Source organism: Prinia subflava, chromosome 2 (assembly GCF_021018805.1).
Source record: "Prinia subflava isolate CZ2003 ecotype Zambia chromosome 2, Cam_Psub_1.2, whole genome shotgun sequence".
Classification (NCBI taxonomy): domain Eukaryota; kingdom Metazoa; phylum Chordata; class Aves; order Passeriformes; family Cisticolidae; genus Prinia; species Prinia subflava.
In genome coordinates this window covers 64,081,026-64,107,615 of record NC_086248.1, presented here as the reverse complement: position 1 = coordinate 64,107,615, position 26,590 = coordinate 64,081,026, and the positions used below count along the sequence as shown (strand labels likewise).

General features: G+C 42.4%; 1 long non-coding RNA gene across 1 annotated transcript; it reads left to right on the top strand.

Annotated features, from left to right (window-relative positions):
- Positions 1–2,250: 2,250 nt before the first annotated feature.
- LOC134546936 (uncharacterized) lies at positions 2,251–26,577 on the top strand. The gene is made up of 3 exons (XR_010079314.1): positions 2,251–3,297; positions 17,901–25,168; positions 25,514–26,577. It is a non-coding gene; the product is annotated as an uncharacterized LOC134546936 (long non-coding RNA).
- Positions 26,578–26,590: the final 13 nt, after the last annotated feature.

The following is a 26,590-nucleotide window of genomic DNA, read 5'->3' as shown; positions in this document are numbered from 1 at the left end:
GAACATACATTGGCATTCTGAGGTGAAAGGTCTGATATATAAATAACAATAATTATTTCTATCTGCATTGAGAATGTACTCACTAACAATCCCATAACTTTGGGATCAACTGAGTCTCACTTTTTTGAGACACTTGCATTTTTCTGAAGCCACTTTGTCTTGTTTTCTTTCAGGTACTCCATGGGATATAGAGGAATCAAAATGAAACTTGCCTGAAGGGAGCGTGTGAAACCACATGCATGTCTCTGCACTGGACAACATCTACATAGTAATGAATTGCCATTCATTACTATTGCTACATTACCATTTCCTTGGTTCCTTTAACAGTGTAGAAATGTATTTGAATTCTCAAAAAATTCCTAGTTCAGGGCCAATACGTTCTCAGTGTAGAAAATCAGACCAAATGGAGATGTATCAGGGTAAGTGTTAATGGCAAGGCAGTTACCAAAACCAGTATCTTCCACATACATTAAATAATGAGAAAATAGGGTTTTCCTCTATAGTCAATGGAATTGCATCAAAGATCTACCTGGCTCCATTATCAGTTTGTTTTCTGACAAAACAAAAATCTGAAATTTTTTCAAACAACAAGGAAAAGTACTGAGTCACAATTTTCTGTACACCACTTGCAGCTGGCTGCAGATCAGTGTTCAGCTTCTCTGAATCATAATACAGTTGAGATGTACCAGGGAATTTGTATCTGGCTTACACGGTGATTAATGTTATAAACTGGTGCAAATAGAGGACCCACTTGTTTACTCTGAGGTTTTCAAGGTTATCAAGGGAGATGAGGATAAACCACTGTGGCATAAACAAGGAAGTGAAGTGAGAAGTTCATCTAGCTGGCTTTTATCTATTTCTGTATTGACTTACTGACATAATCAAGGGATAAACACCCTCTTTGGAGTGGAAAAATAGTCACAATAAAAGATAAAACTGTGATTTTAGTGAGACCTGAGAAGAACCACTAAACAGTTTTAAAATTACTGAATTCTAAGCATGGGGAAAAAAATCTCAGCAATAAGAAATACAGGGGCAAGAAACACCTTTTCTGTTAGCTTACCAGGACATCTCTAAACAGTTTTACCCCTCTAAAATTGTGAGCTCGTATTGTGCTATTTCCTCACTGTGCCCTTAATTCTCTTTGTTGCTCTCAGAATGTAATACCCCGGTTTATACTTTCCTGTATTAAAGTGCATTTATTTCAGGGGGTCTAGTTTGCTAATCCAGATATTTTACACTGTCTGACTCCTCTTCCTCATCTATATTCAGTTTTCCCAGTTTGTTGGGATCTTTGGTTTGTACAAAAAATATTAAGTAGGGACTCAATATTTTCTTCCTCGACAGAGATGCAAATGTAGAATGAGATCAAATCTGGCACAGATCTCTGCAGAAAATCACTAGAGAAGTCATGTGGTAAAGATTTCTTATGGCCAACGTATTAGTAATTATGCCAAGGTATCAGCTCTCAGTTTCATGGCCATGGAGTTTTTTGCCAGCAAGAGTTGCTAGATTTTTCTGTCCAAACATTCCACAATACCAAAACAAATAGCTCACAAAGGTCTATGTATTTGCTTTTATCAACCAGGCTAGAAATTGACATCAGCAAAGCATTGAATCAGGCTTATTAAAGAAAATTTGTTTTCTAATAATTAACATGGAATGACACTGGCTGTTTTCCTTCTTCTTTAAGCAACTCTTGTAGGACTCGTGGGTGTAAGTTGCATTCAAGGAGAAGTGATGTTATTTACTTGTACCACATATAAACAATAATTTCCATTACATTATTATTTAAGGGAAATGTTAGATACAGAACCAAGATCTTTGCAGAACATTTTCTCCCTCTAAGCTTAGAATTTTATTATCTCCAAAGGATAATGACTGATTTTAATTGGATGATAAAAATCCATCATTGCCTTTAGATTTCCCTCCATGTGGGCACAATTCACATTTTGGAATATATACAAAATGTTCCTGAAGTCTACCTTGTACTAATGTTCATGTCCTGATAAAGCAGAATTCCTTTGAAATGGTCTAATCATTTTACGCAGTCCATTGACCTTCAGTTCTGAGCTGCAAGAAATTTTGACTTCAGACAAAAATTTATCTAGGGAGATCACAGTATAAAGGTTCTCCAGTGTCATTAATCTTTAGTAGCCCCAGTACACCTACCTAATCCACAAGAAAAGTAAGCAAAGTCAAACCCTTGAAAAAGTTTCATTCTAGGTAAAATTTTTTACCTACCTCTGTGGAAAAGGTGTAAATTACCCTATCTCCTGGCATCTGAAGTTAGACTTCAGGGAGTTTCAATCCCTGTATGTGGGGCAGACATATTCATGCTGTAAAGTCAGATGTCAAAAGAACAGTTGGATGACACACAGGGTGCTGGGTTAGGGTTCAACCGTCAAGTTTTGGCATTATGTGGCAATGCAAAAAGTTCCCTACTCCTACATGTCTGCACCATCCACGCAACTCCTCTGCTGAGCTGCTCCAGCACAGCCGAGGGAAGAACCTTTTGGTCCCTCAGTCTGGAAAATGTGATGCTTTTTATTTTTAATTCTACACAATCGCTGTGTTGTACCAGGGCTAAATGAACTGCAAACACAATATGACAAAATAGTGTGGTGTTGGTTTCCTCCATCAGGTCACTGAAAATTTTCAAGAAGAGAGCATTAATTAAAAAAAAAAAAAGAAAAAGTAATTAAAATATTTGTACTAAGATTTAATAGGAACACAAGTAAAAGAACCTAAAGTATATATGCTACCAGAAGAAAAAGTGCCATGTACATGAGAATTAAATAGTTCTTGAATTAGCTTATATGCAGGAGGAAAAAAAAAGCTTAAAAAGTTATGAAATATTTTTCCTTTTCTAGTTAAAAGAAATAAAAATTGACAAATTTACCGTACACCAACTAGCATCAGCCTCTATGCTATAGTGACTAGAGGTGAGCATGACCACACCTACACTTGTCTACGCTTGCTGAACCCTAGGCCGGTTGCTAGGTCCCCCTTGGCCAGCACCAAGCCTCTTTGTGAGCTCAGCCCAGATTCTGGCTGTGTTCAGAGGTCACAGTCCCATCAGCAGTCCTTCCTGGCAGGATCCCTGGCGTGGTGCTGCCACAGAATAGGTGAGGTATGTGGCAGCTCACCTGCACAGAGCATTGGATAGCCCATCCCCAGAGGAGAAATGAAAACCCCTTCTTCTACAGGGGGTATTTCTTTCTCTGGGAAAGGAACACACCCTGGCCCCACTCAGTGTTGGGCTGCTGTTGGAGCTGGCTTTGGACATAATCCAAGGTAAGTCTGTTAAGACTTTAACTCAAGAGAAATATGCTTTTGGAGTTCTCTGTCGCTCTCAGCTCCAAGGACTTAAGGTTGCATCTTGAAGGACTAAGGATACCTCAGGAACATTTTTCTTTATCAGATTCAAGTCTGATAGGTCTGAAGAGGAATTTTCCTCTTTGGAGGCTCTGTCTGGGGAGAGTCTGAGTGGGGCTTTTACAAGGTGGTGTGCAAAGAGGGGTTTTCCCACATGTGACCACAGGAGATTACCATACTGCGTGCATAAAAAGAGTTTAGTTACAACAACGGCACCTGTTGACTCTCAGAGCAGACTGCTGGGCAAGAATCCGGGTGAACCAGCCAGGGGTTCATTCACACCAGCGTCCAGGTGCTTGGGCAGTGTGCTGGTGCTGGGAGAGCACAGCACACCTCTGTGCAGCTGCCACCTGGCCACCTCACCTTTGGCAGGACTTCCATTTTTTTCTTCATCTCCATGCATTTTGTATGCCAGCAAACACCAGCACTGCCACTTTACTCGCAAGTCCCCATGTTTGTAAGCTGAGGCATTTCCTGGCAGGGTACTCAGGCAGGTCAGGACATCCCATACCTGTTCAGCAATACTCTGAGTGATCCCTGGGTGCAGGGGCCAGGGCACTCCCCTTAGCTCAAAGCAATATGGAAAAGTGGGAAAGTAAGCTCATTAAATCCTATTTTCACCCCAAGCTCAATGAAGCCTCCATCAATTCCCCCCATACCACACAAAATAACAGCCCAGGGTCTTTGCGGTATATGGCAAAACCTCTTGAAATCTCTTGGTCTGCTGCTTCCATAAACACAGTCTTGGCTGAATCTGCTGGGGTTTTTTTTGGGTTTTGTCATATTTTCTGTGAATTTTGAAAGCATATGTCTCAGAAAGTCCCCAAACAAGCGTGTTTCCAGCATGGGAGGAAGGAACACCTCAGCAGTGTTTCTCCTGCTCAACCCAGCCATTCACTTCAATCCAAAATGTGCAGTGAAGCATGAGTTAAATCTTAGTTTCTAACCACTGACATCACCTCAGTAGCTCACAAATGGACAAGCTTTCTTGCCATTAAAGTCTGGTTCATCCATTCATCTCTTTTCAGAAAGATTCTGTAGAGAGCTGGAGGCATGAGTGTGCATGGACACATTTACACTGCACCAGTCACTTGGGGCAGACCAAGGTACAGAGCTGTTCTTAGCCTTGCTCACAGTGAATGAACCAGAGTAGCTGTGCCCTAAATAAATCCAGGCTTTGAAATTTCAAGGGAACTGTAATTACAAATTTAAGAGGCAACATTTTGCAGAAGTAAATTTTCCTGAAAAATTCCATTCAGGGTGAAGAAAGAGAAAACAGTCAGTTTTGTTGCTTTGTTGTTTTTTGGAGTTTTTTCAGGCTGCAGATTACCATTGTAAAGTTATCTCTATCAAAGCAACATAAGATTTTTCCAATATCATTGTATATAATGTCAAAACCTTAACATTAAGTCCTTACCTGGCACAATACAATATTACTGAAAGGTTGGATAAGAGGCCAGGGTGTATTTGCATTGTACCTTGCCTTCCTCCATAACTAACAGCACTTACTTAACCAAAGAAACTGGTAACAGGAAAATGAGGTCTTGCTTACAACATTACTTATCTTGTCACCAGAACTAAGTTTATCACGTAAAGATAATAATTGCAATTACAAAGCCACCTTCTCTTTGAATAACAGTGAGAAACAGGAAAAGATAAGTCACACCACACCCAGAGACTTCTCTTGCAGGTGACTTTTTTCCAGCCTTCAAACATTCACTTTAGTCCTCTTACTTCTAGCTTAATCAAAGACCATGTGAAAAACTTAATTTAAAAAATTTACCCTTAAATATCACCCAGACTGTATGAGTCTGCCCTCATGCCCACCAGCACTGCAGTGCATGGGCTCCTCTCAGCAGATCTCCCCTGTCCCACCTCCTCTGCCCCTCCAGGCATGAAGCAGTGGGTGGGATGATGTCCCACCAGGCCACATCGCAGTTCCCCTGCTACTTTGCTTGGACTCTTTCCAGAGGAATACTGCTACAAAAGCATATTTTATTTCATCAATATCCTTTTGAGCATAATGGGGGATTACTTCACCAGATGTTCCCTACTTTTCCCCTGAGAAATAATTATGCATATTCTTCCCCACTTCTTTGCAGTAAGACACAGGGGAAACTAGCCACTGGTGATGGCTTATCTGCACAGATTGCACATGGTTTGTCATCACAAGACAGGGTTTAGTAGATAGTGCAGCTTTTTGCTAGATTTAGTGGTTTATTCTGATTTCTGTCACTTTGCTTTTTTTTTTTTGTCCAATGTCTAGGATTTCCACAGATAGCTGTTAAAAAAAAAATCCACAAAATTTAGATGGTATCTTTCCTCCTTAAAACCTCTCTATTGAAAATCTAAGTTGGAAGTATATAACAGTTCATGCAACCTCTTCCTTTCCCATGTGAAAGTAGTTCTAGTTCCTCAGACACTTTATCTAGGTACTTTTCACACTTCTATGTACTTTAGGTGGAAACACCCATACATAAGCCTCAGTTATTCTTTATTTCAGTTCATGATGAGTGCTTTTAGACACACTTATCTCCAGCCACATCTCTCCAAGCAACATGAAAATATTATCATATTTTTTCAAAATGTCATAGGTACTTTCGTACATTTCAAAAGTGATTGTGGCCAGAAGATGTCAGATGGGAAGTAGGCCCTTGGCTGGAGCAGCACATCCTGCACACTCATCTGATGTCCTCAAATGATGCCTTCAGTTCCCACTGCTCTACTGTCTTCCAGGGGCTGGTGGACCTCCAGAGTTTTGCTGTGTGCACGTTCTGCTGCCTGCTCTGACATCTCCATGTCTCTGTGATGGTGCTCTCCAATGGCAGAGGCTGGGTGTGCTCAGAATGCTGAGCTGGCTCAGGATCAGGACAGTGCCCGTGGTGGGCACAGCTGTTACATCCCCCTGGGGAAATGGTTTCTTCTCCCTCAGGGACCCCTGGAACTCCTGTCATGTAGTCTGACCCTTCCTTCCCCTTCTGACCCCATTGGCTGTGTGCCAACTTGCCCCTCCCTCAGAGACCTTGAGAAAAAGGACCCCTGTCCCCCGGGAGCTCTCTCTCTCCTGGGACATCAACCTGGAATAAAGGACTGCAGCTAAAAGGGTGAGAGCCTCTTTTGAATCCTTATCCTGTCTTTCTTGATATAATCCTCCTAGGCCTGAGAAGGGCTGAGCTAGCCGAGACCCTTTGAGGGAAATAGGTTTATATCACACAGCTGCACAGCTGCTGTCCTGCAGTGAGAGTTGTCACACTGGCAGCTAAAATAAGTTTCCTAGTGGGCAGAGTCTCCTTCGTAGTTCCTCTTTTAGCCTGTCTCTTTTTTTTTTTTTTGGGCCTCCCCCTTGCTTGTCACAGCCCTCTCCTGCCTGCTGGCCAGCAGCTGGCCTGCCTGCCACATTTCACCTTCCCCTCTGCAAATGCGCACCTTGCCCTGTGGCCGGCTGCCAGCCAGCCCTGTCACAAACACCCAGCTTGCCAGCACCAGTCCCTGCTAGATCTCAGTGCTTCTCTCCCTCTTTAAGAAGGTGTGGCACCAAAAGGGAAGAAGCGTTTGCCTTTGTTCTAGGAGGTTATTTAAGGCTGCCTGTTGCATAATTAAGAAATGTTTCCACCAAGTGATTAGCAGCCTACCCAGCTGTATCTTTTTTTCACCACGCACTGGGGAGCACACCCAATCTCTTGCGTTGTGCTGAGCCATTTGTATTTTCCCCTGAAAATTTGCAGTTGTTCTCAGTGGGAAGGGCCCAAGGCATGCTCGGGAAGAGCCATGCAAAGGCCCCTAGAATGGCTGGCTCCAGATGAGCTGCATCCATTCCCTCGCTCCCCACGGGGCAGACAGAAGGGGCTCCATCTCAGCTGGGTGAGGCAGGGCTGGCTCTTGCACTGTCTCACTGCACTGTCTGTCTGTGTTTCAGAGAACGTGATGTGAGTGTACAGCTTCACCTTGTCCCTTGCTAGCCAGAACAACCAGCACTGCAGCTGCTCTGGCAGAGGATGAGGTTTTATTTCTAATCATAACAAAAACAGGGAACTTTGCTACAAAATGGGCAATTAAAGAAGTAATTCTCTAGGCTTCCAAGAGAAACAATTTAGTTATCTGTAATCCTCTGCAGACATTTTCTATGCCTACCTTTTCTGGGGCCCAGAGGTATGCAGGTGTCCTCTCTCTCTCTTCACTCAGGCTGTGCAGCATGCTTGCACATGCCCATGGAGCCAGCAGCCCACACATATCCTTCGAGAGCTGCTGTGCTCTGCTTACGTGGTCAAGGCCAACTAAAAATGGCACAAGACCTTGGGAGAATTATTCCCTTAAGAACCACTTCCTGACATTTAACTATGCCTTTTTCTGTTTTAGGTGGGGTTTGGGGTGTTTTTGTTGTTGTTTTTGGCTTGAGAAGTAACATAGCTACTATTTGGAAATGTTTCCTCCCTCTTCAGTAATGTTCTCCTTGTCTTTCCAGTGTCTGTTGAAAGCAGAGGAAAATACCACAGGCTTCAGTAGCCATCATGCATTATAGAGTTCAATAAAATATTCACAAACCACAGCAATGAGCAAGATACAGCAATGGGGGCAACAGCTGGATCTTAAGAGCTTCATGAGAAATTTTAACCATGTTTCTTTCTAAAAGCCAAAAAAATAAAAGAGGAATGATGCACTCTTTGTGAATCAGGTAAACAACCCACACTTCCCTGAGCACTTAGTTTATGGACTGCACTGTGGTCAGCTTGAAGGAGACAGTCAGTGACAGCTTTCCCGGTGAGCAGAGTCACTTGGACATTCTCAGGTTGAAACCCATCACTCTGAGGGCTAGGTTACCAGCACAGCAGAGGAAAGCACATTTGCCTAAGCATCCTCATTCATTGATTAAAACAGCAAAAGAAGATCAGAGAGGAATCTCCTCTTAAATTTCATGCAAACCTTAGTGTTGAGACTGGAAGTGACCCAAAGGGTCACTAATACTGTTAATGTCCCAAGGGGCATCACAAGCCAGGCAAGATGTTGCTTATCAACGCACTTCAGTTTTTCCATAAAGAAGGCCCTAGAAAACCCCACAACTACACTCTGCCTCTCTGCCTGCAGTTTTACAACCTGACACCCTTTTCCTTAGGAAGGTGTCACCTTCATCCCCTTACAGAAAACCATACAGAACTGACCTGGCTTTACTTGCTACTTGAAGTCTTACTCTGCCATCCTTAAAATCTAGTTTCAAGAAGCATGTCAGTGCCTGGGTTAAGACCTCAAGCTTTCCAAAAAAGCTTCCTCTTCACTTCAAACCTTGATTGTTGGTGGACCAATCCAATACCAAAGATAGCACATGCTTAAAACTGCAAATACAGAGCAGCCAGGGGTATTGTGTGTGGTTGAATAAGGGGAAGTACTTGACCTCGTGGCACCCTTAGTTCCAGATGAGCAGTCCTGAGCCTTTTGAATCAGTATCCGACAGCTTGCGTTTTCGTCAGTGTTCATCCTTGAGAGTGGTGTCATATTTTAAATGAAATAATAATAGCTTCATATAAACATTTGCTGATGGGTACTGATGACAGCTGCTAAAGGAGTGCAGAACAAGTAGTATGTTCCCACAAGAAGCACGGTACAGCTGCTGCAGCCCCTTTAAGCCACAGAGAGAAAGAAGGAAAAGGTGAACAAAGTATTCATTTTATGGAGAGAGGAAATAAGCATTGGAATTAAGTTTCCAAGGAATATAACATTTAGATTAATCCTTTCTAGAGATCTGTCTGTAAATAAGATGATTTTGTGAGTTTGGGAGAATGTGTGGCAGTTCTTAAGTCTCCCACAATTTTCCTATATAACCTAGACAAGTCATTTAACCTGTCAATGCTTCAATTGTTGGTGTTTTTTTATTTAAAAAATTCCTAGTAACACTTCTCCGCATAACACCTTCGTACACTTGATCAGGTGTTTGAGATATTCTATATAAATGTGTATTATATACGCACACCCTATCCCATCTTCTTGTGCTGGTGCAGCAAACAAAAATTACTCTCACCTCTTGAAGGTACAATGTTTCTCTAGGAGAAGGAGATGGCCAGAACCAGACTCATAGTTCACAAGCACTAAAGGGAGGCTCATAATCACAACTCACTTTCTATATGGCATCACAATGGGCAGTTTCATCTAGGACTGACTAAACAGAGATGCAAGATTAGCCTGACAGCCTGTTAAGAAATCCATCATTTCCCCATTTTAGAAGGCTGCAATTATGTGTTTTCTCCAAATTTGCATGAGTCTTGCTCCTGTTATTAGAAACAACAGATAGAACTTGGGACACTTACCGGCAATTGACAGAAATGGACAAAAAAGTTAATAAATAAATCACCACTTAGCGTAAGAAAAGTCTCTAGAGTATGCTTGTGTATAATTTTATTTGCATACTTTGAAATTTATTCTGATTTATATGTCATGACATTGAAAAAGAAATGTTTGAAAGAGTTTTGCACAATTTTAATTAAGTTTGTAAATAAATTTGTAGTTGCCAGTTTATATGATATACCCTGGAGAAAGAGTCTTCTTTTTACTGAAAGACTAAGATGAAGGTAAAACTTTGATTGAACTGCTTCAGCCTCAGATAAATCTCATTGCAGACACTTTCAACTGACCTCAGTAGTTTTATTTTGAATATTGTAGCTAGTAATGTAGATTTAAATCTCACTGCTGGAGCAGAGAAAAGGTGTGGAAGAAACACTATTGTTTTCATCCGGGAATTTGTGGCAAGATTTTGAAGACAATTGTCATGGTAAATAAACCCTGTCTGTGGGTCAGCTGTTCCAGTATTGGCCTGCCTGCCATTCTCCATCACTCTTCCTTCTTAACCCTGGCAGTGTACATCAGAGTTCCCACCCAGGAACTCAGCCTTGCTGGGCAGAGAAGGTTTGTGGTCCACATTCCAGAAAACCACAGAGATTAACCCACTGCTATACTGACTGCTTACATTTCACTGGTTTATGCCAAGAAACAGGAACCAAATTTAAAGACCTGATCAGACACAGATACAGAAGTAAAAATTTCCTATCACTGGGCACTCATCAACTGGGCTTGGCAGCTGGGATGTGGCATTGCTTCAGCTCAGACAGAACCGGCTTGAACTTTGGCTTCTTTCCTAAGATGAATCCACAATTTTCACATTTTAAATGTACAAGGAACTGTTAATAACTTTCTATTTTTAAAAAATTACTCTTTCTAATTTATGTAGAAATAAAACAGCTGTTTTACAAGGAAAAAAATTCCTTAAAACAAATAATTTAGTTGCCTGACCAAGCATGAGACAGGTCAAGGAATCATAGATGGAAAAAACTTGCTATACTGAAGCCAATGACAGATTTCCCACTTGTCTGTCTGTGAGGCCAGGTTTCCATATTCTGCTTGTGAAATCAGCATAGGTATCATAACAGTTCTAAAAAGCAGGTAGTCAGGAAGAAAGTTCATTAGAAAAATAATCCAAAGTGGTTGAAAAAGCCCAACACAACACTTCAAAAGTAAAAAGAAGCCATGCTATCAAAGCAATATTCGCAATATCATGTCAGTTCTGCCAAAATACTATTTCACAGCAAGTGAGAAACTCATGACATAATCTGATGATTTGCTTAAAATTCTCATTTAAAACAAGTAACACTGAAACTACAGGTTTTTATTAGAGTGAAATTTCTGTGTGAATCTGAGCTAGAGTAATTGCAGGCCTAGATTTCATCTGCTGAATTTTTATCACTTATCTAGAATTCTATGGTGACAAGTTCCATATTCAGGTTTCAAAAATTTCAAAATCTTTTCTGAAAGAAATTTTTCAACCCCACTTAGTGATTTTTAATTTGCTTTCTCTAACATTTTTAACATAAGAATTTGATTCTTAAATTGTAATAAAAATAAGATAATGATTAATATGAAATGTTTCTTACTCTGAGTGTTATATTTCCCTTATGGAATGGATCAACATTTTCAAATAGAGCAGAGTACCACTCCTGGACACCCTCTCAGAGGCACTGAAAAAATTACAGATGTGCCCAGGCTGCTCCCATAGCTGTAGAAATGTTGTGAGCTCTTTCCAGCATGCCCAAGGGAAGGTCCTTCTCAGCTGATCTTTGGCAGAAGGTTCAAGACCAAATAGACACACTAGGTATTTCTTTTCCATGATTTCTACAGGGAGTAGACTAAGGAGGAGGAACAATTAAGGAGAAGCAGAAGAGGGAACATGAAGGACAGACAGAGGGGAAAGAGGTAGAATATTGGAGCTCCATATAAGAGCCCATGCAGCTGGTCAGCAGCCCATGGATGATACACACATCAATATTCCTAAAGGACTGCAGCTTGTAGGGAGGCCATATCAGAGCAGATTTTTCCTGGAAGCAACTGCAGCTCATGGGCAAATAAGTGAAACAGAGGAAATACATTCCTTCCAGAATTCCTCACTACATTTCCCTTAAGGGAACAAAATCTTGCAATTTGAATGAGGATTAATTGGGCAAGCTTCGGTCCATTTCCCTGCACTTCTTGTCATCCCATTCACTTTTATTGGTTTTGCCTGGTTTCCTTATTTTTCCTTTCTTTTTGTCTTGCATTTCATTTCTTCAAATTCTTCTCCTGTCTCTTTATTTACATTTCTTCCCTGAGTTCAGGATTTGAATTGGAGTAATTTTGGCAAGTTTTGGTCCTTTTCACTGTCCCTCATTTCATCTCGGTCCATTTGGTGGGAACCACTCCATTTCCAATTTTTCTCAGTTTTTTCACTTGCACTGGTTTTGATCATACCTCCTTTCCAGAATATTTGTTAGACTTCGTTCTCTGATTTCAAGATTTCATTCCCTTTCCTGAAAGGAAGAATCCTTCCTGAGAAGGAAGGATTTGCAGAGAGAAACCACGTACCCATCATATCCACCCTTGCCACTCTACACTGTCTGGAGAGGGTAGATGAGTCTGGATTAAGTTGAGACTGGAGAAGTGGAGATGAAGGGTGTTAATTTAATGTTCTTCTTTTTGTTTTCACTTTTTTAGTCAGCAATAAATTATGTTTATTTTCCCTTAAGTAGTCTGTTTTGCCCATAACAGTAACTGGCAAGCATAATCTCTGTCTTTACACTGGCCCATGACCTTTCTCATCCAATTTTCTCCCTGTGTCCCATAGGAGAAGGAGGGGATGGAGGAGGGAGTCAGCAGCTTGGTGGGTATTTGGCTATTTGCCAATATTAACTCACCACAGCCTTTTTTTTTGCATCCAAGGACTTCTCCTTTGTGGGAAGGGGCAGAGATACCATACTTTTGCTTTACCCTTCCTCTGCCACCCAGAGGTATGGCCGGCACAGCCACTGACAGACCAGTGCTCCATATCTGGGATTTCTGGCAGCTAGCTCAAACTGAGTGAGGAGCGGCTCCCCGTAATTCTGGCAGGAAATATCATCCTTGGCCTTCATTGGAATAAGACTGGGTCTAGCACTAGGGGACAACTGAGGACCTACATGTGCAAGCTCCTACATGTCCTGCTCAAGCTGGTTTAGTGAAGAACTTCATCAGGTTGGGTTGTCCTGCCTCTTTGGCCTGTCCACAATAGTTTTACCATGAAAAAACTCATTGATTTTATAAAAATGATACTGCATCTTTAATACAGGGTAAAGCAGAATAAGAAGGCACGAGTGGCCTCTTGTTGCTGAATACAGCCATCTAGTGGCTACGTCTTCTTCAGTTTTCAAAAGAGAACAGAAGACCAAGAACGGGGCACTGCCAAGCCAGAAAATTTCCTTCCTCGTACCTCACGTAGAGTTACCCTGGAAGTCTTGGCCCTCTTGGCCACTTGGACATCTCAATTTCTGGCTACTGTCAGACTTTCCAAAATAAAAGTCATAGTAAGGTCGGGGCACTGAATGCCCATCAATACCAAGTGGGTAATGCCTGACAGAAATGGCAACAGTTCTATTGTTCCTTGTATTAATTCAGTATTGAATACATAGATATAAAAACCCCATACACAAACATTTAGCATTCTGGTATACTTTTGATCATTTTCCTTTACAGGTAACAGGTTCATTTCCTAAATAAAATACTTTGCTACATATTTCCTTAAAAAATCTTAGGCTATTTTAGCATTTCCACTTTGGTTCAGAGAAATGTTGACTCAAGAATCTTAAAGAAATGCACGAAAACTGCAATTAAAAAGTACACAAGTATTTAACAGCTTTATTTCATACAAATTGCTTCACACACCCTAAACAGGTCATGTGGGAACACTAACTATTTAGCTAATAGTCAAACCATGAAATAATAAAAAGGAGCTGCAGAAGAAATTGCAGGAATGTCTGACAATAATCAAATTATGCCCATGCATCATGCAGAGGATAGCAGCGTGAGGACTGGGTGTATTTCAGCCAGACAAAAGGAAAGCAGTTGTGATCACGGATGCCCAGCCATAGGTCCCCCAGGGCTCCACTGCCTATGTGCTGGAGGAGCTATTCAGAGGCCCCCCAAAGCTGTAGCACCCCAGAGCAATGCGTGAAAGGAGGCAGGACACCCCACCCCATCTCTTAATACTGTTTGCTTTAACCAGGGACATGCACTGCAGTCTAGATCTTAAAGTGTCCAAACCAAAATTAAACAGAATGACCTTTAGCAGCTATGTGTGCGGTCTCATGCCAGTGCAGTTTGCTCTACCTTGAGTGGCAATCTGTCTGGAAAAATAAATCAGCATTTTAATATGGATGCATACTTATAAGCCAAATCCTTTTTCAGGAGATTATAGACATATCATGAAGACAACCCCTTTCAGGTGCATGTTATTAACAGAGGACAACATATGGATTTATACATATGGATTATATAGTTTGTGAGAAAAATGCAGAAATTTAGGGTCAGAGGAAACATTCCATTTCCCTGGTTTAACTTCCTGTATCGCATCAGCCACGTGTTTCACTGTCAGCTTTTACTTTGATTGCAAATGACTGTGAATATTATTCCTGCACTGGGAAATTAACAGATACAATTGTACTGATCTGAGAACATCCTACAATCCTAAGAACATAGTACTGCTGCAGTGTGATCTTCACGTCAAGATTTCCATTGAGAAGGAAGGGTTCAGGGCCTTCCTGTTGAAAGTCCTTTTATTTTTGTGCTATTTAGTGCCACTGAGCTTTCAAGTATTATAGGGCAGGCTGGGCACTGACACCACAGGTCTGTGTGTGTGTGCTCAGCTCCAGAAAAAAGCTACAGCCCAAAGCAGTGAGAGGAGTCACATCCCGCAGCCCCTCTGAGGACAAGGTTCAGCTGCAGTGGGCCCTTCGCATGCAGCCAGGCCATGGCATCTCCCTCATCCTGGGCAGAGGTCACCAATCCACGGGTCTGTCCCTGCCTGGGGAAAGCCTGGCTTTAAGTGCAAGGTACTTCTGGGACCCCGTCCCAAGCTGCGTACGAGTAGCACGTGGCAATCAACCGGACAAGGCAGCTTCCAAGCTGTTTCCTGGCTGCTGCCAATCCCTTCTCCTGGGCAGATGAGGGCAGTGACGCCAGAATGGCCGCTCGGGAGCCCAGGGGCTGCCCGGAGGGATTGGGCTCCACCCACGGGCACCGTCCCGCGGGCGGGGGAGCTGCTCCTGCCCCTGCCCCGGCCACGGGAGCGGCCCGGCCCGGCCCTTCGTGCCGCTTAACGCTGCACCGGGAAGCGAAAAGCTCTGCCCGCTCCCCTACGGCCGTGGGGAAGGGCCAGCCTCGGACCAGTTCTGCCCAAAGCGGAAAGGCATCTGCCGGCCTCTGTTCCGCCTCGGTGCTGAGGCCGGCCCGGCAGGCGAGGCCCAGCCCTGCCCGGCCCTGCCGGTGCCGGTGCCGCTGCCCGCCCCGCCGCGCCGCGCCGCTGCTGCGCCGCCCGACAGCGGCAGGGGGCGGGCGCGGGCGGGCAGGCCCGGTGGAAGGGGCGGGGAAAGCCCCGCGAGCCGGCGGCAGCAGGTCGGGAGCCGCTGCCCTCAGAACTGAGCGCCGGTGGGAAAATGCTGCTCCGTCCTCTGGCAGAGACAGGCGGGCTCTGTCTTCTCTCGCTCCCTCCTCTCCCTTCTCCTCTCCCTCTTCCTCCTCTGCTTCTTTCCTGGGCCACTGAAGCATTTCCTCACAGGCCCAGCCCTCCTCTCTGCGTGGCAGCTGTCTTGCGTCTGGCTGTAAAGGTTTGCTGACTCTCGTAGCACTGGCCAAAGGAAACATTACTTTGTCATCTAAAAAGAAGCAAGTATGAAACAACAGTAATTCCAGAGGGGCTCTACAGGCTTGACATGTGAACCTCACGGTGTGCAACAAGGCCCAGTGCAAGGTCATGCTTGTGGCTCAGGGCAGTCCTAAGCACAAGTACAGGCTGCATGAAAAATGGGTTTGAGGGCAGCCCTGAGGAGGACTCGGGGGTGTTGGTGGATGAAAAGCTTGATATGACCTGGCAATGTGCACCTGCAGCCCAGAAAACCAAACGTGGTGGACTGTGTCAAAAGCAGCATGACCAGCAAGGCCACAGAGGGGATTCTTCCCCTCCACTCCCCACCTGAAATACTGCATCTGGAGTCCCCCACATAAGAAGGCCATGGCCTTGTTGGAGTGAGTTCAGAGAAGGTCCACAAAGAAGATCAGAGGGATGGAGCCTCTCTTCTATAAAGACAGGCTAAGAGAATTGGGGTTATTCAGCCAAGAGAAGAAAGAGAAGGCTCTGGGGAGACCTTAGAGCATCCTTCCAGTACCTAAAGGGGACCTACAAAAGAGCTAGAGATGGACTTTTTACATGGGCATGGGGAATGGACAAAGGAGAATGGCTTCAAACTGCAAGTAGGTTTAGGTTAGACACAAGGAAGAAATTCTTTACTTTGAGGGTAGTGAGGCACCGGCACAGTTTGCCCAGAGTTGTGGATGGTCCATCCCTGGAAGTGTTCAAGGCCAGGTTGGATGGGGCTTTGAGAAGCCTGGTCTAGTGGAAGGTGTCCCTGCCCATGGTAGGGTGGTTGGAACTGGATGATCTTTAAGGTCCCTTCCAACGCAAACCATTCTATGATCTTACATAAAATAAAAAAAAATTTAAAAAAAAAAAAAAAAAGTCATTTTGCATGGCAAATCTCCCCATGGTATTATTCAGAATTCAGTAACTATTTCCACAAAAGCTGAAAGTGGCACTTGCTGCAGTCTGTGACACCTTCAAAGAGCTGTTCACCTTCTAAGTGCCTCACTGTGATGGCTTGGAGTCACTGTGGGTTTGACAGTATCACGTAAGTTCATAAAGCTTCAGTATATTTATGCCTGCAGTTTGCTCATAAATATTCTCTGCACTTTTGTATCAGAACTAACATCAAGGAGTCTGAGCTGGGAGCTGAAGTAATGATTTCTCTAACAAACATAGTAATCAGAATTACATCTGTCAAGGACACTGTCCTAAAGCAGACAAGGCCTTGCATGGGAAAAGGTATTCAAATTAATTTGGTGAATAACTGATTTAACCATATTAGGAAGATCATGGCAGCGTAAGCCCTTAGGGTTACCATCATGTATTTCTTCAGACAAAAGAAATAATCCTTTTTTTTTTTTGTCAAATTCCAATCTGGGTTACTTCATCCAATGTACTGGAAGTTCCCCTGCAGATTCAACCACCCTTGCTGCTTCTAATGCAACATATAGGTACCTTTCCTCTTGTCCCACTGCTGTGGTATGCTGTAAATCAGCTCCTGTATTACAACCTTCAGTGTGGAGAGATGAGAAATAAATCCCTGTACAAATTGGTGGTACTGGACTCTCTGAAAGAGAGCTGCTGCAGTGGACACACTTCTGCAAATCTTTTCCAGAGAGATGTGGAGGTACAAAATTAATCCCCAGTGCCAAATCCAGGCTGCCTTGTTCCTTTCCCAAGTCTAGCCTAACCCCAGAGTTAGGGCAGTGGGGTGTGACTGGCAGAAAAGTGAGATGAGGAAACAGTATTTCAGTGTGGAGTTGCAACTCTTTGTACAAATGGCTTTGAACTTGTTCTCCCTCCTGCACAAGGGTGAGGCAGCGTGCTGTGAGTATGGCTCCAACAAAGGGAGGCAGAAACGAATCTCAAATCACTGAGCCAGTTTATCTTTTCTTCAACCTGTGAACATGCCTAACCAATTTGAGGAGACATCAGCTTCCACCAAGGATATAATCTGGGTAATTGCCTCAGTGCAGAGGAGCTTAGGAGTTGGAGAGCTGTACATGATTTCTGCTTTCTGTGCATGTGGCAAGGAGGGACGGGCAGATTGACAGGTACGTTCTGTCTGAAACCACCCCAGTTTGGGTGGAGCAGGCTTCACATGGCTTCAGTTGGCAGATTCACTGTCACAAAGCCAGTGGAAGCAAATTAATCTGCCTGGAGTTGCTACAAAATAGATATTAATCTCTGCCTCGATTATGATTAACCCCTTAATGCCATGCTGCCTTACCAAACAATTGTTAATCAGCCATAAACATGGGTCTCTAACAGCTCACTGCCCCTCCTGTAAGCACGCAAGCCGTGACTCTCCTTCCCAGGTCAATGGCTTTTGTTTCCACAGGGACTTGACAGAAATGGTACCATCTCCTTGGCCAGGACTGGCACAGAGCTCCAGTCAGAGGCGGCAGCTGAAGAAGACACCTGCTTCAGGAGAAAGGATGTATCCAAGAGAGATTGAGGTCTCCATCACAGTTCTTAAAGCGCTTTTAGAATAAAGGCAGTGCCTGACAGTGTTTGCTCACACTTCTTTTGTGCCTTTGGAGGCCTGATTCCATGAGCCACAGATAATCAAATGGTGTTATGACATGGTTAAGATTTTCAGTAACTGGACAGGAGCCAGAATGTGTCTATACAGGCTGAAATTGTATCATTAGATGTGATTAATGTTGTTCTTGCATTGGTTGGAAAGGAGTCACTTAGGTAACAACTTTATCCCTAACTCAAGGAGCATGACACATTAAGTGATTTTATTCTGATGTCTGTAATTTTGCAACCTTTCGGTATGCTTACGCCTGCAGTTTACTCATAAATGTTTTCCTCTCTCTCTTCATTATTGGGCAGAAAGATGGAGATATTAAAAATACATAGGTAGTAAATGGTGCCTTGTCAGAATGAAGCACACATGTTCAGATCAGCAAACTCCTGTTCAGCTGCTCTCTGTTCCTGGAGGTTTCTAAATACCATAAATGCCTTGTTTTCTGACAGGCTCCAGCAGGTAGAGTTGTCACAATGCCGAGGGAGCCTGAGGTTCAGCAGTCTCCCACAAAATACACGGCCATAGCACTTTCTGTCACGCTGAGTCTCATGACTTCACATCCCACTGGTCTGCAGAGATGGCAAATTCTGCAGCACAGTGATGAAGATGCTCATGTGGCAGAGAAGGGAGAGAACCAGGAAACTGAATTATCGCCGCCCTTGTCCATGAACACAAATATATGTGCATAATCATGTCTATGTACCAGTTCTTAACTGTATAGCCAGCACTTAGAGAAAAGACAGAATCTTAGACAGAACCCCTAAGACATGCAAGGCATGCTAATCCCTAAGACCCCAGGGCACATCCCTTCCATCTCATGCTTTGCTGTTTTACTTACCTTTATTATTCCTCAGTGTCCCCATCTCAGGAGGGAGCAAAAGTGCCACTTGGCAGAGAGATGCAGTGTTTAAAACCATGCTGCACCTTGTCCTAGCACTACATGCCCATGTAAAAAGTTGTTCTCTCTCTCTTTTACAAGGTTTCTTTAACTACTGGAAAGCCCCAATGAAGTGGCCCTGGAGCCTTCTCCAGGCTGAACTTCCCCAGCTCTCTCAGCCCTTCCTCCAAGAAGAGGTGCTCCAGCCTTCTGATCACTTTCATGGTCCTCCTCTAGACCTTCTCCAACACATCTGTATCAAACCACTCTATGATTCTATGGTTTTTACTTTTATTATTTCACCTCAGCAATACCGAACAGCGTGAATCACGTTTCTTCCTCTGCTAAATAGTGCAGACAGCACTCCTATTGGGCAGGACTCCCTTCCAGCACCTAATGCAACCTGATCATTTGCAGCACCAGTCTGACCACATCACTCTTTGTGTATTTGTACCTTAGAGGTCACTCTCCCTCACACACAAACACACAACATGTTCTTCATCAGCAAGTTCAGAAAACTGAATCTTCCCTTCCTTCATCTGCTGAATAAAAGGGGAGTGTAGACTGGCTCTGGTAACTTCCCTTACCTGCAAGAGCTTAATAGCTCTAAATGTGCACACAGTGTTATTTTAATGTGACACGAAAGAGGGAAGCAATGCTCTCACCAGTTGCAAATGTGTGAATCTTGTAAACAAGGTGCACGTGTGCCCACCAAGTGGCACAAGATGACAGGACTTGGCCAGTCCATGAAATGATTCACTATAAAGCACTTGAAACCAGAATTGAGAAATTGAGCCTTGGTTTCAGCCTGAGGGTCTAGCGCTTTTGAGTAGGATCCTACACTGAAAAAAGTGTCAGAGAATATATGGATAAAGAGATTACTGTACATTTATCCATCTAAACGATTGATAATAGCACAGCCCTGTGTGTTGGTCTGTTTCTGGCTTGAATCAACTGAGGTTTCGCTCTGTGCTTGAGTGTAGACAACATAAGACCAAATTTAGACATATTACTCACAACAGCTCTGTTTGCAGATTTTAGGCTTCTGGGAACTTTCAACCTTCTTGATCACCATGTTCATATTCAAAAAAAACTCAGGTCATGGGGCCTGCAGCCTGAGCACTGACAGCAAAAACCATCTGTTGCCAAAGGAGACAGAGAAGCCACTCTGTCTGTCACTACAACATTTCCATCTTCCTTTCCTATATGGAGGAAGAAGTGATTTTGTTTAGAAGGAAGTAATTCCATCATATAGAACAATGAAATATGAACTGTTGGCCAAATTTACTCCTAAACTTCAAACTCGTCATACCATTGAGTCTTCTACATTTGTTATTAAAAACTCAGTGTAAGCTGTTTCAGGCATATGTCCATTGGAAAAGGCTGAAAGTTTCTATAAGAGCAAGTGAATGGAATATTTTGAGCTTACATGACAGTTAAAATGCAGATGGCCCAAATATTATATAAGGAACGGTCTAAAATTGCAACAGTGGAGGCAGGCTTCTCAAAGGATCTGAAGGGAACTGGGAGCCCAACTGTCTTTAAAAAGAATAAGAATGGGAAACATTTGCAAATCTCTGTTTTAAAATCCATGTTTTCTCTCCTATTTTCAAAGAAATATTTTATGTCAACTCATAAATTATGTTTATGTTAAAATAAACAAATGAACAAGAGATGTACAAATGTCTGTGAGACTGAATTTCAGCCTTATCCGTGTGAAATGGTGTGCCCTCATTTCAAATTCATGATCCAACATTGCTTCAGTTTAATGCCAAAAGGGACATAAGACAGGTCAATAATGACTGGCTACTGGAACTTTCTAGGAATTTTTCCAGATTTCCAACTCAATTTTTAAATGCTGGGCTGAGAGTCTTAAAAGGCTCCCAAAAACCATCAGACCACCTGCATCTGTAAACATCTGTAATGTTTACAACCCCTTTTTCCAAAAACCAGTACACCTTTATAGCCACAAGGTCTAATTGGCCCTGTCCACTGAGGAAATGAGCTGAGAGCAAATGCTTATAGTTTGCCAGATAATCCCTGGCAAGGATTACAGCCTCCTAACTACAAAAGCTACATCTCTAGAAATGAAATAAAAACAGGCCAGTGTAGCCACTAATAACTGAGAAAGTTGCTCTCCAAAAAACTGAGAAAAATATAAATTTGAAAATCCACAAGCCACCTCATCAAAAACTAAGTTGTGATCCTCGACAGAGTTTTATGTGGGATGACTCACCAATCAATTTTAAAGTTGATAGAGCTTTACCTAACAAATTATTATTTTTCCTACACAATAACTAACTTCTTACATGCAAAATGCTGTTACAAGGGCAAAGTCCTCCCTGTTTACCACAGATATGGAAAGGCTCAAGCTGCTCTCATGGTTTGAACAAGCAAATCAAGGTGTTAAAAAAAAAAGCCAAAAAAAAAATCACACCCAACCAAAAATGAGCAAAATGCCCAAGGCAGACCATTGATACCTCAAAGTTAACTTCAGAAGCTACTATTCTGGCTGTTGCACTCAAACTAGAAAGCAGACTGCCTCTTCCACAGCAGTTTCAAAAGGGTAAGATCCTTGAGATTCTTGTGAGACATTTTTAGGAACGCCATTGAAAGTCAAAGAACTTTTCTACCAGAAAGATAAAATTGTCTGGTACAAGAGGATTAATAAGTATTAATCCTTTGTGCCTTCTGATTAAGACCCACACCCATGCACAGCTAATTATTGTCTACCTGGATTTGTTTAGGATAAATTTGAAAGAACTCCAGAGCATGGTAAGCTGGAGTTGAACTTGTGAGTCTTCCTAGTGAAAAATGTTTCTAAACCCTGTCTTTTGACTATTTTGTGCCATAAAAGAAAAATCAACAGAGTGGACTAGGTCTGTTGGTAGCCTGTTACAGCTGCAGAAGGTTGGCTTGTAGGCCTTTCTAATAACAAGTTTGCACCTGAAGGTTGCTCGTACTGCTGTCAGGTGGTAGCAGTGCCAGTAAATATTGGTAGCCTTTCCGAATGCTGCAGTTCATTCTTTTTTGTGTGCACTGTTCCCTACTAATGGTAATGTCTATAGCAGGAGGTCTGAGTGGATTTTGGGGGATTTTTTGTTTTTTGCGGAATGAATGGGAAATTCCATCTGTAAGATTGGTTAAGCTCAATGGGGTGTAAAGCAAAGAACCAAAGTAAAGCGCTCCTGTGCTGTGTCTGTGGCTGCAGGATTAATTTCAGTTACATTATGGAGCTCTGGCTGCAGAAAGCAGGATCACATCATCTCTGGAGAGGGAGATTTTAATGAACCATTGAGCTGCTGTCCACGAAATGTAGTCAGAGGGGATTTTGCAATTCACTTTCACTGGGAAGAGGCCTGCAAGAAGCTGCAGGGGCCACAAGTGCAGAACCATTTACATGCTAACCCACAGGAGTTAGCACTGCTGTGCTTCCTGGCAGCCTGCTTGAAGTAGGCTTGCTCAGCTGCTGGGGAGCAATGTAGAGATGGCTGTGCTAGAATCCAGCAACATCACCAGCTCTCGGGGATACAAGCCTAGAAATTTGAGCAAGAAGGTTTCAGTTCTTTGCTTTACACCCCATTGAGTTCAGCCTTTTCATCGCTTAGAGAAAAAAATTATTCCAGTCTTATGGCTTATGACTTTGGACAACAAAGGACAAGTGACTTTTTAAAATATTCCAAGGGAAGGCATTGAAACCAAATCTTTTCATTTCTTCCTTTGTTTTACAGGTCTTCTGTGCCCAAGTTCTGCTGGAGGCTAACAACTGAGCCTATGATGCTAGTATTTTTCTAATACTGACAAATGAGAACATTTGCAAAATAGAGAGCTTCTGATATGAACAGAAATCCTTATGATTCAAGCAAGCTCAATTTAGAACAGGAATTGCTAAACGATTGGACTCAAACTCAGTCAAGATTGATTTATGTTTAAAAAGGAACAATAAAATTAGTGGTTTGAGATACAGCCCATGATACGAGGTGTAAAGGACAGGTTTTCAGTCAGCTACTTTTATGTTCTCATCTGGAGGCTCCATGGTGAAGAGGTTTGCCATAGCTCACATATATCCAAACCAAATGTATTGCTATTTGCACAGCTTCCCATTAGAAAAATTAAAGATTTACATCATCACTCCAAAACTGCATTTCATGGGTTGGTTTGCTAGTTTATCTGTCAGACTTACCAAGTCTGTGTAACTGAGACAGCCCCACCATTCCTTATTTCCTGTTTTATTAGCAGGGAATAGGAATATTTGCATAATGTTTCCTATGGAATATTAAACTCTTGTAAGCCTGTTTAAGGTCAAAAGAAAAAATATTAAAATAATCCATTCCTTAAATCTGCATATGTTTCTCAAATTTGTACTAAATTTCAAAGCTTCTAATTCTTGCATAAGCCCTAAAATCCATTAAAGACACTGTTCTGCCAAAAGCTGTTGGCTGGATTCTGTTAGTCTCTCTATGTTCATCTCCATACATGCACAAAATATAGTTTGTTTTCTGGTCACTACCTGGCACCTCTGGCTGTGAAGCCAGGGAATTTTTCCTGTGAATAGACTGTGGTTTATTGTACATGCTGGTCCCTGACCTGGACAATGACAACACTAGTGTTTTCTTGGATTTGTACAAGATTTGTTAGGCTTCCTAGTTTAATGCTTTTCCCAAGCCAAACCCTGCTAAGCCTGAACAACACCCTCATGATTCATCATCCCCCCATGCAGCAGCAATGTGTTGCTCAGTTACCAGAACAAACCAACATCTGCCACGCCACAACTTCCAAGACAGCCGAGTAATCACTGCTGTGCCATAAACTGGGAGGGGGAAACGACAACCCTAGCACTGCTAATGCCACAAGGATTGTTATTCTGCCGTCCCTGGGGCACTGCACCACTGCTGCTGGTCACAGAGGAGTAGGCTCAACCTCTCCAGCATAAAGAGCTTGACCTTTTAACCAGGTCTGCAAAAAGAAGTGATGCTGGTTTCTCCTAGAACATAGATAACTTTCAAACAGTTTTCAGACCGCTCAGAATCATCCAGAAAAGTTGAAATACTGAAAATATTCTTGCTATTTTGAATATGCTTCTAATGAAGTTATTTTCAGCTGTCACAATTGCTCCCTCTAAAACATGGGAAAGGACATAAAGGGCAATATTGCTTCACCTGCTTCAATTGGTGTCTGATGTAAGCAAATCAGGATGCAAGGACAGAGAGGACTAAGAGGAAGTAAAGCAGCTTCTTCCTTTCTTTTCAGATCAGGGTGTTGGTTTTGTTGCCTTGGGTGTTGCGTTTGAGGAGTGGCTGCGTTGGCATCCTGAGGAACAACAGGCTCAGATTGTTTGCCAGCTTTAGAAATCAGTTAAATTCAAAAACATCCACAGTTTCAGTGTACCTTTCAAATATGCCTCCTTTTAACAACTCTGCAAAAGGTGGCTATCCCTATTTTAAATAGAAACACATGTTTGGAGAAGGAAAGTGGCAGTGGAGGATTCCAGCACTGTTCCTGCACTCACTGGGTTATTGGGCATACTTTTCTGTTTATCCCTCATATCCCTATGTAAGCAAAATTGAGGTTCCCACTCAATAAAATAACAGCTAAGGTCTAGCCCTCATGGATTCCCTTTCCTCCTAAACCCTTACCACAACAAACTGCTGAGAGATTGTGACTTTCCTGAAGCAAACTATAACACTGGAAGCCCAGGTTGCACATTTGGCTCAGTAAAATCTTTCCCCACAGTACACCCATATGAATCACAAGCTGCAGCAGTAACAAGATGCAACTGAAAAATAACATTAAGAGCAAATCCTTGGGGTACATGGAATTTTGGCATTTCACATCAGGATTAGCTGCCATTTCAAACTCTTCTTTAGCTGCTCCCCCACTATCACATTTTTCTTATAAAAGACCCTCAGGATGGCCTCCTTATCAGCATCACTCACTTCTTCTGTAATTCATTTACTGACCTGACGAGTCACAGCCACTTTGCATTTTCTGGGGGAAAATAAAAGTAAAAAAAAAAAAAAAGAAAGAAAAAAAAAAAAAAAAAAAAGGTAGCTCCTGATCTTTTTTATAATTTTTTTGTGTTTCAGAGCTTTCTTCTCTAGGATACCTAGAAGAAGTCATTTTTTGGAGGACAAGTTGTCCTGAGTTTCTGCTCTCAGAGGACTTCAAGTATAATGAGACAATACCAGATAAAAATGTGGGTTAATATTAACTAAATGACACTGGAATGACTCTTGTCTAGAGCATGTGCATTTGTCCTTTGCTCCTACATCCTTCTTGATTGATGGCTGAATGAATTCCAATTAGAACAGTTGATAATTACTCAGTCCACTTTTTAGTCCAGGGTATCTTGAAAAAGCTTTCACATTAATAACTCCTGAAGAGCTATGAGCATAAACTTTGTCTTTTATGTGAGAAATGGCTCCTTGTTTGTGCTGCTATAAAAGCTGTTACTAAATTAGCAACATTTCAACATCTATAATTTGCTAATTGTACAATTAATAGTCTTCCCTTTGCTTGTAATCCATCTTGTACTACACAGGGAGCAAAGGAAACGTCAAGGATGCCATCCTGGACTGAAGGAGAAGCCAATACCTCACAACATATTATCTTCAGCAATAGCAGCCGCGTCGGTCATAAACGGGTCGTGTTGCAACACCTCCCACTCAAAGAAAGAGGCGGATCCGGATCCAGCTTTGTCCCTGGGCCCAGCTGTGTGCCCCCCACAGCCTTGTCCCAAGACTTTCCCCATGCAGACCTGAGGAGTCCGATGTGCCAGGCGCAAGCAGTGCAGATGGTGCTGAGCACAGCTTCGCTTTGAGGCAGCATCTGACCTATACAAAGGGGCTGCAGCCCCACGGACAGAGCTCAAGTTTGGTCCTCACTCTTCAAATGGACAGGACATTCACTGTCCCTCCAGGATGGACATTTCTTCCACCTTTTCATTTCATTATGTGTAACTACAAGAATATTTATCTTTTCCACATTTACTCACTTCTCTTTGTCCTGTACAGAAGTTCCTTAATGAAAACTAAGTCATGGTTATTCACCAGAATCAAAACTTCCATAAAACTGATCCCTAAAAAGTCCATTTATTGAGAGTAAACAAATTTCTTTTCTACTATTTATGTTTTGATATTTTTATATTTCCATCTGTTGTGAGATAAATCTAAAGAAATCTATGGGAAAAGTTATTTAGAAACATAAACTAGTGATTTACTGGAGTGATTTTCATAAACCCTTTTGTTTTGATAAGATTAAATATTTCATCTCATTAAGCATTGCTTTTGTTGTTCTACAAGAATAAAAGGAATATTATAATTAAGTGCCTAAGTCTGCAAATGTAGTGTTACAGTCTTATTTTGTCCAGATCTGCTTTTTCCAGTGGGAAAGGTTTCTATATCGGTTTTTTTGGGTTTTTTTTTTTCAGTTTTAGTGGCCATGCAGGCTCTCATAAGCTGCCAAAACAAACAAGAAAACTGCAATGTCTAGAAATGGAAGCAGGCTGGTCAAGGGCTCAATACAAGCTCATAAATCTCTAATTATATAAATTATATTTGTTGATAGTAGCACATTCTGCTAGTCACAGTTGATGGAACAAGGGCTACTAAAGTTAAAA